The sequence below is a fragment of the Sciurus carolinensis genome, chromosome 4, assembly GCF_902686445.1.
Source record: "Sciurus carolinensis chromosome 4, mSciCar1.2, whole genome shotgun sequence".
Classification (NCBI taxonomy): domain Eukaryota; kingdom Metazoa; phylum Chordata; class Mammalia; order Rodentia; family Sciuridae; genus Sciurus; species Sciurus carolinensis.
In genome coordinates, this window is record NC_062216.1 from 81,135,995 (window position 1) to 81,149,947 (window position 13,953).

The 13,953-nt window shown below is 39.5% G+C and overlaps 1 protein-coding gene across 1 annotated transcript in view; it reads right to left on the reverse strand.

Moving 5' to 3' along the window:
- The window catches only part of Grin2b (glutamate ionotropic receptor NMDA type subunit 2B), a 394,948-nt gene that overhangs the window by 10,074 nt on the left and 370,921 nt on the right, over positions 1 to 13,953 (reverse strand). The window lies entirely within an intron of this gene.

Here is a 13,953-nt window from a genome sequence, read left to right on the forward strand (position 1 = left end):
TACTCTCTAAAAGTTCTGGCTAAGTAATGAGAGCTAGTCTCTGATGTAGTCATTAAGAGTTCAAGGTCAAGATTGCAACAGATATGTATGGAAGACCAGTTCTGCCACTTAATACTGTATAACCTTGGAAAAGTAACAGAAACTCTTTATGCATCATTTTCTCATCTGTAGGGAGTTGATAATGCCTAGTTTTTAAGATTGTTGTGAAAATGAAATTATATAATGCACCAAGAGTGCTTGATACAACACCTGGTATACAGTACATGCTCAATAAATGCTATCATGTTATTTTAAATTCATATCTATGTTCTGCATTTCCTAGTAAACTTTGGGCTCTTGGTGATTCTTATTCTGTAACTAGAGCAATTATCATAGGGAATATGACTGGAGTAGCTCTTCTGTGCCTTGGCATAAGAAAGACAATAAAGTCCTCTTGATTTCAATACTGTACTAGTTACCTGGGAGATACATTTGAAATCAAGAAAACTCTGAAGCTTCAAAATTACCTGGACTTAGAAGCTATTCCTTTCCATCTCCAAATTGGGGGTGGGGGGTTCATAGGTCACAGAACATCACAGCACCAGGAGCCACAAATGCCATCCTAAAGGTAGTCAGTGTGGCCATAGTTAAAAGTAGACTGGTGCAGTGGTGTTGGCAGTCTGGATCATCAATCTGCATCAAAAGACCACTGACCGCAAAAGCTCCTCCTTGGACTCATTACGGTGCTTTTTGTCATTTAAAATTTTTGTGTATTTTTTAAGGCTTGTAATTTTTAAGTTAATAAAGACACTACAGAAGATTCGAAAAATGTCAGAGCTAAATGTGCAACTCCAGAACAATTCGTCTAAACTTTTCATTTGACAAAGGATGAAACTGAGGCCCAAAGAGGGTAAGTAATTTGCTCAACATCACACAGTGGCAGGGATCAGTGCTCAACTGTCCCAAATAATAGTTGCCCTTTGTTTTCCTCAGAAGATAGTAAGCTTAACGTAAACAGGGATGTGCTTTATTGGAAGAGAGAGACACCAGAATGCTTTGCATATAACTGTTGGATATAACATTTCAGATGTGTGAAGAAAGGTAACTTCCATATCAAAACCAGAGTAGATAGCATGGTAGGCAGCAATGTTACCAAATAAACTCCCTTCGGTCAGTAAGTCACCACTTTGTTAGGGTAATGACAACTGATGCTCACAATGACTAAGCTACCCCAGGCCCAAAGTACTTTGTAAAACATCAATAAAACTTGTAATCCTGTCCAACACATTTCAAGTATAAATTATTATACTTTAGCTTCTTTTTGAGAATTGGCAGTCTGTGCAAGGTACATGAAATAATTTTTGATTAACCAAATGGAATTCCAAACTCAGAGTGCCTCACTTCCTGATGAAGCTCCAGATAGAAAATTTCCATACTGTTCTATAATAACTTTTAATTTTAAATTTGTCTTTAGATTTCTAGATGTTGTTTTATAACTTTATTCCTGAAGAAATAAATGAAAGAAATGATAAACTGTCTAGAATAACATGAAAACTTTGAAAGGGAGAAGCAAAACTGAAGGAATTATACTACGTGACTTCAAAATTTGTTGTAAAGCTTCAGGAATGATATTGGCACTGGCCTTGAGAGAGGATCATTGTGATAGAAGATGGTGCCCACTAACAGACCCACCCATATATGGTGCAAGGGCAATTTAATGCAGATAGGCTGGTTCTCAGCAAATGGTGTGGAAATAATTAGATATTTGCATGCAAAAAAGAACCTTATTCCACACCTCAGAAGACGTACAGAAATTAACTCAAAAGTAAATTGTATACCTAAAGTGTAAATCCTAAAATTATAAAACTTCTAGGAGAAAATCTTTGTAACCTGGATTTAGAGAAAGATTGCTTATATACAACACTAAACCAAACACAATCCACATAACAGAACAAAACAACCCAACAATGACCAAAAGATCAAAGATAAATTAGACTTCGACATTAGGAACTTCTCTTTAGAAGATGCAGTTAAGATCATGAAAAGATAAGCCACCAACTGGGAGAAAATATCTGAAAATAAATTAAAGCTATTAAAAAACAAATTAGATAATAGCATAGCAAGACTTACATAGTTTAAGCATCTTTCATAAGAAAATAATCAGAGAAACCAAAGAGCCAGTAATGGGAAGAATGAACTTCACACAGTCCTGTAGAAAGAATCTGCAAATACTTTGGATTTAAGTTTCGGCTGTCTCAGGCCAGCTGCAGGAACGGGGGGCGGGGGTACATTTGTGGAGCCCCATGTGTCTGGAAATACTGCTTTAATGAATAAGATAAAATGTAAGAAAGCACTTAACAACACATCTAGCACACAGTGGATTCTCAAAATTGTTAGCTGCTTCTGTGGCTAAGAAGTTCTAATATCTAAAATTGTCCTATGTAAGACAATGTTCCCTTAGATTGAAAAGTCTTGTTCTCTAATTTGTTCCTTAAACTAGGCCAGTCTGGGGGCCAACAGGGAGAGCACATTGCCCCAGAATTAGCCAAAGCAGAAACAAAAGTGAGCTGGCTTTTTCTTTGAAAATTCTTATCCTCCCTTGATATAATCTGTGAGGTTTAACTAAAACACAGATTTTTAAAAACTGTCATTGGATCTTGAACTTTAGGAAAATTCACATTCATGAAGAACTGTATATTCAAGGAGGCCCAAGGGAAAGAAGGAGAAAAAAGTTTTCCAAATATCTTGATGCTTCCAATAAATGCCCTTGTAATAAAACTAACCCCAAGCTGGAAGGCATTATTGTTTAACTTGAGTGGCAATCAGTGCTCTTTGGTTTGGAATAAAATTTAGTACTGTTAAGAACTAAAATGTCTTAAAATAGGACAGAAAGAATCTTTGAAAAGAAAAAAAAATCCTTAAAAAATTAGAAGAGAGAGAGAGCCTACAGATTGGGAGGAAGTCTTTAACACATGCACCTCAGATAAAGCATTAATCTCTAGGATATATAAAGAACTCAAAAAACTTAACATCAAAAAAAAAAAAAAAAAACCCAACCCAATCAGTAAATGGGCTAAGGAACTGAACAGATACTTCACAGAAGAAGAAATACAATCAATCAACAAATATATGAAAAAATATTCAACATCTCTAGCAATCAGAGAAATGCAAATCCAAACTACTCTAAGATATCATCTCACTCCAATCAGAATGGCAATTATCAAGAAAACAAGCAACAATAAATGTTGGTGAGGATGTGGGGAAAAAGGTACACTCATACGTTACTGGTGGGAATGCAAAATGTTGCAACCATTATGGAAGGCATATGGAAATTTCTCAGAAAACTTGGAATAGAACCACCATTTGACCCAGATATCCCACTCCTCGGTTTATACTCAAAGGACTTAAAATCAACATATTACAGTGATGCAGCTACCTCAATTTTTATAGCAGCTCAATGCACAATAGCTAAACTGTAGAACCAATGTAGGTGCACTTCAATAGATGGACAAGAAAATGTGGTATATGTGATGGAATATTATTCAGTTCTAAAGAAGAATGAAATTATGGTATTTGCTGGTAAATGGATGGAGTTGGAGAATATTATGCTAAGCAAAATAAGCCAAATCCAAAAAAAGATGTTAATTCACAATAGTGGGGGGTGGAATAGGAAAGAACAGAGTTACTTTGTATTAAGTAGAGGGGAGTGAAAGGAAGGGAAGGGGCTTGGGGTAAGAAGGACAGTAGAGTGAAACAGATATTATTACCTAATGTTCATATATGACTGCATGACTGATGTGATCTATAATATGTACAGTCAGAAAAATGAGAAATTATACTCCATTTATGCATGATCTATCAAAATGTATAAATGCATTCTACTGTCATGTACAACTAATTCAAACAAATAAAAAATTTTTAAAGAAATTAGAAGTCCACTATACATGGGGGATCTAAAATGAGATTAAAAATCTGTCTGATTTTAAAGTAGGGAATTTTTTTTTTTTTTTTTTTTTACAGTAGTCCTTATTATGTTTTGCCATCAGAGGGCTTCCTTGAATTTAGGCTCCTTTTCTAGGAGTGACTCAGATTGGGATTACTAAAACAGATTTGGATAGGGAAATAAAAACACAGAAGAGAAAGAACTTAGGAATTAGTCCCATTTCACAGATGAGGAAATCAAAGCCTTGGAGAGGTTAGTACATTGCTCAAGGTCACAGGGTGTAATGGGACAACATGAGATATGACCCTGGGTGCTAAGTTAGTTGCCAGCTCAGATGCAGTCAGAATAGTCCTCCTTTTGCCTGTTGGGGAGAGAGACCACACACTATAACAGGGACCACATGGCGAGGGTCTCCTTCCCCTTCTAGCATATCAGATGTTAACTCCCTCCGTTTCCACTGTATTCAACACATGGCTCCCAGCAATTACTGTAAGCACACACTTGCACAAGGGCAAAACAACCCCAGAATGTTAAGAGAACTGTAATCTCACTTGATCCTCCTGGAGAGCAGCCCTGAATCACAATTTAGCCCTCTGAGTGGCTCAGATCGTCATCTCTGCCTCCATCTTAATGACCTCAAAGAGAATTGGCCTTGGCAGTCATGCAAGAAGAAAGGTGCCGGAAGGCCAGGAGGAAAGTCCCTGCCCGACCTAGAGGTGATCAGACTACAGGGCCCTGGGGTTGTTCTTGGCTGCCACTTCCACTCTAGAGAGCCTCCTGTTAAGCCAAAGGAGTAGGACAAGGCAGGGAGGTAGGGATCTGGTCCATTTTATTCCATTATTATCAAGTAAATATATGTTGATTTTCCTGTGTATAGGGAATTATTAATTCATTAATAAAGCCACTCTTATTCAATACCTATGTATGTGCTGGGAATAACATTATCTCCTTTAACTATAATAATTAGAATATATTGATTCATTTCACAGATATTTACCAAGCATTGATTAGTGTTGAGGACCATATTAAGAAATGATGATACAAAGATGAAGAAAAAAATCTGACCCTGTTTTTTAAGAAGTTGACATTCCAGAGTCAGAAGTGTAAACATTCATTCCGTTTCCTCTTCATTTACATTTTTATTCATTCATTTGTTCATGTATATATTCTTTCATTTATATTCAGCAAGCATTTCTTGGTACCTGTTGTGCATAGACAAAATTCTAGGTGCTGAGGTTACACATTGCAGAGGAACAAGATCTGGCTTTGTAAAAAAATCACATAGTAAAGAAGGATGGCAGATTAAAAAAATTTGATTTAAAAAAAATGTGGTAGGTTAAAATCAGGCACAAAAGCTCTGCCATTCCTTACGTCAAGAGATGAAGCCTAGGTTCTTTCCTCTTGATTCTCAGCTGGCCTAGGTAATTTGTTCAACCAATAGAAAGTACCAGAAGTACCATTCTGGGACCTCTGAGCACAGAGTATAAGCAGCTTTCCCCAACCTCATGGAACCTCACTCTGTGGGAATGGGTCAACCATGTATGAAGTCCAACAATCCTGAGGCCACCACCCTGTAGACACACCTGTAGGTGCTCCTGCCCACAGTCCCAGCAGGGCTCTGCCTCTGGCCAATCCAGCAGGCACACCAGGCATTAGGGTAGAGTCAATTTGACCCCTTCAAATGACCCCATCATGTGACTCCATGCCACATGCAGTAGAAGAGTCACTCAGTCAAGCCTTATCTAAACATCTGGTCCACAAAACAGTGGAATACAACGAAATGGCTCTTGATTGAAGCCACTAAACCTGGGGCTGGTTTGCTGTGCAGCAACAGGGAACTGGAACATGGATGATTTCAATGAGTGAAAATGAAGTGTTAAAAAGAATCCAAAGCAGTGTAATGGGATAACAAGGGATTGACAGAACAAGTTCCGACTGGCCATCTGGAAAAGGCCTCTCTGAGAAGGTGGCACCTGAACTGAGACCTGAATGATAGGAAGAATCAGACATAAAAAGATCACAGGGAGTGTGTGTCTGGCCCAGGAAACAGCAACTGCAAGGGGACATGGGGACAAGATGGGTGTGACTAGGGTGCTATGGAGCAACAGGGCTCATGTGACAGAGGGAATCCAGGGCACAGGACTGTCTCACATTACACCAGAGAGGCTATGGCACTGGGGCTAAGACTTGAGAGAAAAGTTTTCTATTTGGACAAGAGAAGCAAAGTGGTTTTGCAATCTGTTCAAAGACACAAGATGCTGAGAAAACCTGGGCATGATCACAGACCACCAGGGACCTATTATGGCCAAAGCCTAGTAGACACAGTCATGGTGACTGGAGGTTGACATAGCTGCAGAGGGAGGCAGGGCCTGGATCTCAAAATGAGGTGAATTCTGTGCAAAGGAGTTCAGAGTCCACATGCTAAGGTATGAGAAACAACAGAGCCTCTGAAGCCAAACTGCCTGAGTTCAAATCTTGTCTCTGCCACTTGATAGCTGTGTGCCCTTGAGCAACTTGCTTAATTTCTCTGTGTTCCAGTTTCCTCTCATGTGCAATGCGCTGATATTAGTACCTACTCTTACAGTTGGAATGTTTAACCAGTTAATTTGGGCTGCATGGTAGCATAGTGCCCAACAAACAATTAGTATGTTGGCTATTATTGTTATCATGATTATTGTTGTCATCATCACTGTCATCATCACTGGAAGCAATCAAGAATTCTGTCACAATGACAAGACAGGGTTTTTGTGTCAGAAAGAGTCCTCAGTTGTCAGAATGCAGGACAATCTGGAAGGAACAAGATGGGAGCTGAGGGGTCTGGCCTCTGATGAATAAGAAAGAATCCAAATGTCACCTAACACTGGTGTGATCTTCAAGCATATGAAATATGGCACCTACACAACAGTTAACATACAAGACCACAGCAGTGTAGACCACTGCCATGGAAATTCCAAAGGAGAGCCAGGTGTGGTGGCACACACCTGTTATCCCAGCTACTTAGTAGGCTGAGGCAGAAGGATTACCCATTCCAGGGCCAGCTTGAGCAACTTACCGAGGCCCTGTCTCAAAATAAAATAAAAAAGTCTGAGTATACAGCTCAGTGGTAGATCAATCTTTTCTTTCTAAAAGAAAAAAATCCCAAAGAAAGGCTGCCACTATCTTAGAGTTCCTAGAAGGCTTCAGGAAGGAGGCCAGATTGAAGGTGGCAGGGAGAATGGTTGGACAAGAATGGTGTGATGGAATGTCTACATCTGTTCACATCAGCAGAGCTCTCTGCTTTAAGATCCTTCCTCTCATCCAGTTACTTTCCACAGTGGAAGCAAAGAGACATATTTGTGGAGAAGTCTTTGAGGCCATGATGCCAAGAGAAAGAGCAGATTTTGAAAACAAAACTGAACGTCTCCTAAATGTTGGTGACCTCTGGGGTCCAGAATGTTGTTCTGAGCACCAGGAAAAAACCACCTCCTGCTTAGCTCCTGAGGAGGTTAATTACAGTCAGATCTGGTGAATGACAGCACCCAAGACAGCAACTCTCCTAAGAAGGTGGCAAGGAAGTGCCTTCTCAGGCCCTGGCTAGCCTGGAAGATGACTTTTCTCATTCAGCCTGAGCCACCAGTGTCATGACCTTGCACAAAAGGATATTGAACTTCCTGTTTTCAGGAATCCAACCTCATGAGACACAGAAGCTGGGGGCTTTTGTCTTCAAAGTTTGACAATCCTATACATAAATATTCATTCCATTGCTCCTGATTTTACATTTGAATCACAAAGAGAATCAATGCCCAAATGCCACTCAGCCCTTTTAGCCACCCCAGAGAAAAGGCAGGGAGGGCTCTGCTACGACAGTGGCTTTCAGAGTGTGCTGCTGCTGAGGAGGAGGTGGTAGAATATCAGAATTCTGCAAAGACAACCTTTTTGCCACTGCAGAAACCTCCTGTCATCACTGTTATTCTTGTTGCTACTCTGTATTTTAATAGTACTTTCAAATTATTGACTTAGCATCATCATCATTTTATTCTTGATGTACAGGTCCATGAATTTTAACCCGGCATAGAATCTTGTAGTTACCAGCACAGTCCAGACACAAAACAATTCCATCACCCCAAACACTCGCTGAGCTACTTCTTTAAAGAAACACTCTCCCTTCACTCCACCACTGATCTGTCCTCTCTTCCTTTTCCAGAATGTCATACAAATGGAATCATATAGTATTGTAACCTTTTGAGATTGGTTTTTTAACTTGTTCTCATGCCCCTTAGATTCAGCCTTGTCATCACATATATCTGTAGATTGTTCTTTTCATTGTTGAGTAGTATTCTATTGTGTTGGTTTACTTCCAGTTTTTGGTAATTGTGCCTAATGTAGCCATAAACATTCACATACAGGGTTTCCTGTGAACATAAGGCTTCACTGCTTTGAGATAAATACTAAGAGTGGGAATGATGGATCATATGTCCCCTGTCCCCAAAGTCTTTTCCCATCTCTTCTCTCTTTTGATCTTCCCAATTTTCCCAGAACCTATAAAGCAAGGATAGCAACTATCATTGTTTTCATTAGCCCAGGGCATTGCAGCAAACCATGCTGTCCACTATGAAATCTCCCCATAATAACATCCTATTGCCCAACCAGAATGAAGTCAGTTGTGTGTGATTTCAGGCTCTGAGCAGCATCTGAAAGACAGGAAGTGGCCTCCTTCCTCCTCTATCACCATGATCCTTTGTTGGGCCCACAGAGGGTCAGCTGATAACGCAAAGAGTAGATTTCTCAAGGCATGACCTCTTTCTCTCTCCTCTGGTCTATAAATGCCTGGGACAGATGAGAAAGTGAGGTCATGTGTGTTTATGTTGAAAGGACAATTTAATGATAGAACGTAAAGCATACGTATGGGTTATGGGTTCAAAGATCTAAGTTCAGATCTGAGCTCTACCATTTATTAACTGTGTGACTTAATAAATATGTCCCTTAGCTTTGAAACTGAATTGTAACAATATTTCAAGTTGAGAAATAAGGGATACCAGCCCACTAAAAACTTCCACTTATAAACATGGGTCCTAGAATCAACCTGGCTGTGGATATAGTGATGAATTAATAAGTCAGATTCTTCACCTTCATGAAAGTTATAAGACAGAATGGAGGTTGGAGGAATAAATAATTATTTTTACCTTTCATTATAAATTATTCATTGAAGAGAATATTGTTCTAATTCATTCAAAGGAGGTGATTGAATTACAATAACAACATTACAGATGTAGATAGAAGATAGAGGTATATAATAGAAGTGCCAAAGTTCACTCAATTCTCCTCCTGAGTCCCTGATGAGCCCAAAGACATCTTGATACTGCCAAAAAGTGAGTTGGCATATAATAAGCACTCAACACCTTAATAATTTCTGCTCCCTTTATTCAATATCAGTTTTATAAGTGTCCATGGAAGCAGACACACTTTCAGTTTACATGTGAAGAAATCTGCATGTAGATGTGAGATGGCCAGAGAGCTTGCCCTCCTCCTGTCTCTGGCCACACCACCATTCTAGAATGTCTTCATGGCTCCAGATGCTGTGCTGCTGGAAGAAGCCTTCTGCCTCTCTGAGCTCAGTGTGGAACTGAGGCTCTTGTAATAGGCTCCAGAGGAGAGGAGGTGGGGTGACTGGGTCTGTCTCTGCTTCTCTCACCTATGTCCTGCTGTGTCAGAACGAGAGCTTGCAGAAAATAAAATAACAGTTCTGCAGCTTCCTGAAATTTAGTTATCAATTTCCCTCACAATGATGACCTTAATACAGAAAAGCAGTCATTTCTTTTAATTTTAAAAAAATTGAATAAATAAGACTTAATAAAAACTCCCTGAAATATTTCAGAAGATCAGATCCTAGCCTCTGTACTATATGTTAGCTAGCTGAGGTCTGGAGCTAACAGAGGTAGGCAAATGGGTCTATTTCTAGTTTAACCACATAACTTTACCATCTCAAAACCTGTATCCTGAAGTTTTATGGAAGGTGCAGAGTGGGCCTCTTCCCCTACTCCTGTCTGCCCTCCTCAGCAACCCTGCCGGCCCCCGAGGCTCCAACACCCAGACCAGCTCTGGCCTGAGCATACATTTCTCCACCCAGAGAGCCCCAGAGAGCCACAGAAATTGCTCTCTCACTATCTTCAAACCAGATTTGATGATCTCACTGAGGCCTTACCTGACCACCCAATTTAAAAATGGCAACTCCTTTGCCAGTACTCATCTTCCCACTTCCCTACTTTTTCTCCATAGCAGATCACACCTTCTAACATTATATATAATTGCTTTTTTAATTTTCTGTGCCTCTCCCCTTAGAATGTGATATAATGGACAAGATTTTTGTCTGTTTTGATCACTGCCTCATCTCGAGTGCCTAGAATAGTACCAGACCCTTAGTAGTCTCTCAATGGGAACAAATGAATGACCTGATGAAGGGATATACTGAACAGTTTAAATACCAATACATGTATTATACTAAAGACCCCATTCAAAGTGCACTGCTTACTGGTTAATACATCACCATGCAACACACAGACCAGTGCTTGTGTCCTCAGATAGAGTGCTAGTCTGGCTTCCCTGGTGAATGAGGAGTTAATTTGTCCTCAGGCCAGTTGAGGACATCTTTCCTGGCATCTTCTCCATTTTTCCTTCAAAAAATATATCAGATCTGAGATCCCACAAGAGCTTGTCAGATTTAGAACTTGACAATGCACATGAATATTTCGTTGGCACCAAAAATGTGACAGAGTTGGGATGATTATGGATAACATGAAGAAGAAATGAAAGAGAGGTGTAAGGACAGAGACATTCAGTTGTATCCTCAAGGAATCCCATGTGTAACAGGTGGCCTTGGCTGTGCTCCTTCAATCTACTTTTAGGCAAGACTGTTACAAAAAGGTGCTGTTCCCTTCCACTCCACTCCACTTCTCAGACTGCCCTGAGAGAATGAAGGGAATTGTTCCAGATTTTTTTCTTAAACTGTGGGTGCAAGCAAGGAGAAATGGCCTTTAAAGATTTCAAGTAAAGGAGGCAGATGGATTCACCATGGAAACCAGGATTCTGAAGCTGCATCAGAAGCTCTGGCAGCTCCCATAATTTGGGGGTGAATACTGAAGGCTACTACCAGACTTTTCAAATGCAAGATGCTTTCATGTATTTAGAGGTGCTCCAGTTATTATCACAATAACCTGAGGTTTGTGACACAGCACCAGTGTCTTCAGAGTCATGAAGTGGGCTGGGGCTAGGACTACCAAAGGCCTGTGGCAATCAGAGACTAGGGTAAGTAGAAATCCAGGGAGAGGCAAGTCTGGGGACAGGCACACCTCTGCTGTCCTGGCAATTGATCAGATCAGTCAGTTCCAAATCGAGAAATGGAAATGCCAGCATGTGCACACACTGTCACATTGTGACCCATTTACGGCACAGCAGAACTTCTTGTTTTGGTCAATAAAGTCAGCCCTACATGAGGGATACTTCGGTTGATAGAATGTCAACTCCAGGAGGCAGCTGAGTGACCTCACGGTGCATACTGCATCTCCTTCTGGGGTTCACAGTGAACCATCACAGGAGAGGGCTCTCACAATTGTTTGGTAAAGAAACTTGTTTAACCTTGACATATTACTTCCTCAAACCTATTCTGCCATATTTTTTTTAAAAAGAATATCTGTTATTTTTCTTATGCTTGTAGGTTGTACAATAGAGTTTGAGAAATTCCAAGATGAACCACTTCTGTACTATACAGAGGAGGAAGAAGACACCTGGGCAGTTCATTACCTGTCCAAGACCAAACCACCCTCCACTATTCTCATCCCCTCCCTCCCTTCTTCATTGCTCGCCTCACATGTCTCAGATGCCTGCTCTGCATAGGAACTGCAGTAGAGTCAGTGGTAAGGTAAGGCAGATGCCTTCATACCTTAGTCCTCAGTGCCTAACTTATCGGTAACAGGCCTCTGATTACAATGCAGTATAGAGGAGACTGCTACAAAATCAATAACAACATTGGTAGGGGATGGAATTTAATTTTTCAAAGTGACTAAAGGTTAAGCCAAAAAACCCTTTTACTTTTAACCCTGTTGCTGAAAATCATTCTAACTATATAATTTGCGTTTCACTTTAGGATTATCATTCATTCTAATATATTCTAATATAGTAGATGAACACCTACTATGCATCATGATATAAGGATATGGAATGATGTTGGAATTTAGATTCAAAAGACCATAGATGGTTTAAGAGATAATGTTTAATAGGACTTATTTCGGGAGAGTTCAAGAAACTGTTGGTATTTTCAATATTTCCTTTATATGAGCTTGTTTTGCTGTTATTTACCTCTTATTCCCTTTATAAATGAAAAGTATGAATAGTTCTATTTTAGGGTTGGCTACCTTGGATTAACTGAGTGCTACACAGGAAAATAGAAAGTGCTCAGTATACAGTTGGCTGATTAAGAAGCTGGGTCTCACTAGTCAGAGAACAACGCTGGATTAACATATGCACACATGGAGGGCCTGCTCTACTAGTCTCAAACACGAGACAAGGAGTCATCAGGGGCTTGTAAATGTCTTGCCAAATAAGTCTTCAAAGAACTTTACAATTTAAGATCTGACAAGCCACAACCCCATTTATTCAGCTTTTCTCTTAAATATCTGCCCGATTTAGGTGGTTTGACAGGAGGAAAAACTATAAGGTAAGAACATTCTATCTGGAACTATAAATGTCAAATATTTCTTATCTGCATTACCTTCTGTTCCTTTTCTCCCTATCATTAGTTATGAAAATATCATTTACTGTCTTCTCATTCACTCATTCATTTGACTAAACCATTCATTCATTAATGTTTGAGCACTGATATGTGCCAGACACTATTATGATTACTGCAAATACAACAATGAACAAAACACAAAATATCTTGCCCTCACTGAAGTTATAGTCTAGTATGGAGAGATAAACATTACAAATATCACTTTTTTCCCACACATAATTTTCTATTAGTATAAAAAAAGAAGGATAGGGAAGAATAAACTTATGTTAGAACCTCCTCAGAGTTTAGATTAGATGCTCATCTGGCAGCCTGAGTTTCTACTACTCCTTCCCTGGAGACTCCTGCTGCTAACATGTATCACCGGGAAGCGACTTCCTCTTTGAATCTAAATCCCTAGTCTGGTCTGATGTGAGTTTTCCAAACAACTTATTTGGAATAACAAGTTTGTATCAGATAAACATATTAAAGTTTATTTCCCCACTTAAGATCCCATGTTTCATCCCAGGTTTGAAGAAGAGATTTACTAGAGTAAGTAAATGAGTAGAAGAGACAGGATTACTGGTAGGATAGATTGTCTTTGAATTGCAATACATATTTGGGGAAAAAATCTAGGTAACGATAAGTTCACTGCCCACTTAGATTTAATTTTTTTTTAACTTAGCCTCCCCAGTCACTGGGATTACAGGTGTGTACCACTGTACCCAGCTTAAAATCTTATTTGAAGAAAATACATTCTCTAATGGGGATATTTTCTTGCCTACCTAGTAGAAAGGTACTCAGACCTTTCCTTATTGAACTCCATAATAATTCTTCCCATTAAAAGATCAGCCACTGGGTCCTTTCAATGGTCCCAAGAATTGGGAATCACATTCCCCTTGTCAATGGATTAAAGAGGAGCTAGTCTAAATTATTAATGAAACTCCAAATCAGAGACTGATTACTGGAAAAGGACAATTTGTCTGTCCCATGCCAAAGTAAGCTGAAAAGACAGACATTTCTCTTTATCAAACAAGAGGCCTCTGTCACTAGTCAGGTGGGATGGTTGGTGAGAGACTGTAAATAACAAGTTGGGTTGGGTGTGGGGGGCAATTTACTAAACATACAGAGAAGCATCTTGTTTTGTTTAACAGCTTAGATGATGGTATTAGAAACTTGTTCTTTATGTCTGTGGATGACATCAGATTGGACTGGGTGGTTGATTACTTGAAAATGGAATTAAACATTAAATAGTAAATCTGATGTGATGAAAGGGGATATTAAAAGGATG